Source organism: Triticum aestivum, chromosome 1B, assembly GCF_018294505.1.
Source record: "Triticum aestivum cultivar Chinese Spring chromosome 1B, IWGSC CS RefSeq v2.1, whole genome shotgun sequence".
Classification (NCBI taxonomy): Eukaryota; Viridiplantae; Streptophyta; class Magnoliopsida; order Poales; family Poaceae; genus Triticum; species Triticum aestivum.
Genome location: NC_057795.1, coordinates 31,338,612 through 31,341,171, shown reverse-complemented (window position 1 = coordinate 31,341,171; position 2,560 = coordinate 31,338,612). Strand labels below are relative to the sequence as shown.

General features: G+C 46.5%; 1 pseudogene; it reads left to right on the top strand.

Moving 5' to 3' along the window:
- Positions 1-674: 674 nt before the first annotated feature.
- Positions 675-1,871, top strand: LOC123085631 (tricin synthase 1-like; annotated as a pseudogene).
- Positions 1,872-2,560: the final 689 nt, after the last annotated feature.

Here is a 2,560-nt window from a genome sequence, read left to right as displayed (position 1 = left end):
CTAACCATCATGTGCTATTTTCTCGAGAGAAGCCTCTAGTGAAAACTATGGCCCCCGGTTCTACTTTTATCATATATTAAAATCCAAAAATACATTGTTGTATTATTTATTAATTTATTTATTTTGATATTTCTGTGCAATCTATCTGTCTATAAACTTACAATTCAACCGCCAAGGGATTTACAACCCCTTATTCTCGTTGGGTGCAAAGATTTGTTATCTTGTGTGCAGGTACTGCTACATAGTGTTGCGTGGCTCTTCTACAGGATTAATAACCTTGGTTCTTAACTGAGAAAAATACTTATTTGTACTGTACTGCATCATTCTCTCTTCTTCGAAAAAATCCCAATGCAGCTCACAAGTAGCAGGTCCTAAATTTTTAACTTCCACTGCAACTTTTTCAAACTAGTTGTGGCGGGCCTAAACTTTTACCCGTCAATGTAATTTTTTCAAAATAGCTGTGGCGGGCTCCGGACCGCACCCGCAATTAATTTGAGGCCACATATAAAGCCTTCTCTAAGTAGTGCCTATCGTACATGCTTTTTCGTATCGTGTGCAATGCCCCACCTCCCCCATGTTGCACAACATGGCGAGGTGACGGTTCGACCATCCTTGTGAGATAGGATTTTGAACTGTGTGCGATGACCCAATCTGCACTAGCTAGTGGGGGATCCCAGTCCAACAACCACTATAAAACCAAACCTCATTGCAATGCAAGTATCACTGCATCAGTGCGCTAGTGAGTTGTTCCAGTGCTTTGATCTTAGTTTTCTTGGAGACCAACCAAGAGCAATGGCGGCTGGTGGCTGTGACGTCAATGCGAGCTACGATATCAAGCATCTGCTCAAGAGTGACGCCCTGTACAAGTACATCCTGGATACCACGGTGTTCCCCCGAGAGCCGGAGTGCATGCGCGACCTACGCCTCCTCACCGACAAGCACCAAAGGTAGTAAAAAAATATAAGAGTGTTTAGATATTATTCTAGTGATCTAAACACGTTCATATTTGTTTACGGAGGGAGTACATAATTACGTCGGTCCAATTAATATTGGTCGGTGCATCCAGGGGCATCATGCAGTCAACTCCGGAAGAGGCCCAGCTGCTGCAGCTGCTGATCAAGATAGCGGGGGCCAGGAACACGATCGAGGTCGGCGTGTTCACGGGCTACTCGCTCCTCGCCACCGCGCTGGCGCTGCCGAAGGACGCCAAGGTGGTGGCCATAGACGTCAACCGGAAAGACTTCGAGCTCGGCCTGCCCTTCATCCAGAAGGCCGGCGTGGCGCACAAGGTGGACTTCCGCGAGGGCAAGGCGCTCGACCGCCTCGAGGAGCTCCTCGCCGCCGCGGAAGCCGACGCTGCGGCGCAGTATGACTTCGCGTTTGTGGACGCCGACAAGCAGAACTACGGGCGGTACCACGAACAGCTGATGCGGCTGGTCCGCGTCGGCGGCACCATCGTCTAGGACAACACGCTCTGGGGTGGCACTGTGGCCGGCGTCGCCGTGCCTTCATTAGACGTCCTGCCCGGCGTTGTTGTGGACGGTGTCCTCGCATGCATCTCCGACTTCCTCAAGGGCTTCAAGGCTGAGCTCGCTGCTGACCAGCGCATCGATGTCTGCCAGATCGCCGTGGGAGACGGCCTCACCATCTGTCGCCGCCTCGTCTGACTAGTACCATGACCCTGCCGGCACACATGATCTGCTCCATCGCCAACATCCAACCTCCGGACACTAGCCACTCCTACTACTCAAGATTTGGTTCAATAAGAAGCTGTGTGTACTATGTGCTTTCCATGCTTTGTGATTTCATCCAATAATTAAGGTCCCAAAATAGACCTTTTGTCCCATAATACAAGACGTTATTACATTCAATATGTGCCATATTAGATGTAATTAATAATGTCTTATGTTATGTTATGTTATGGGATGGAGAGAGTATTTGTTTCGTGGACGGTTCAAGATTTTATTTCAATATAAGATATGATTATGTCTCTTGGCATGATAATGTTGTTAGTCAAACGTGATATTTGTATATGAGGTAGACTCTAGACCAGTAAGTGATGTGCAGCTGCAACCAGTTTGATAGCATGAAGTTTCCAGGAGAATTAGGGATGTCAAAGGAGGGGGATAGGGAAACAACTTATTTTCATGATGTGTCCAACTAGAGGAGGAGAAAAACCTATATCCGCTCCCTGGATGGCCCACCTGGTCATGTCACTCATATCGATGAAATTCTAGCGGTTTTGTCTAAATCTTAGTTTCTGTAGTACCGAGGAGAAAGTCAAAGATTTAGAAAAAATGAGCTCCTCTAGGCCCTTTTCATAGCTAGAATTATTAACTGCCAGAAGTTAGCTAGCTTCCAAATCCTTCGTCTTCAAATAACTATACACAAGCGATAACGACAGCGTAACTACCAATCACGAAGTACCCAACAAGAGAAATTTTAAGAAGCTACCCCTTACCCCTTAAGTGGTAAGAGAAAATTTTGATCCTAGTCGACTTAAATTTGACTACATATAGATGGTAAGTATAGCAGATTGAAAGGAAATATTTTGACACAT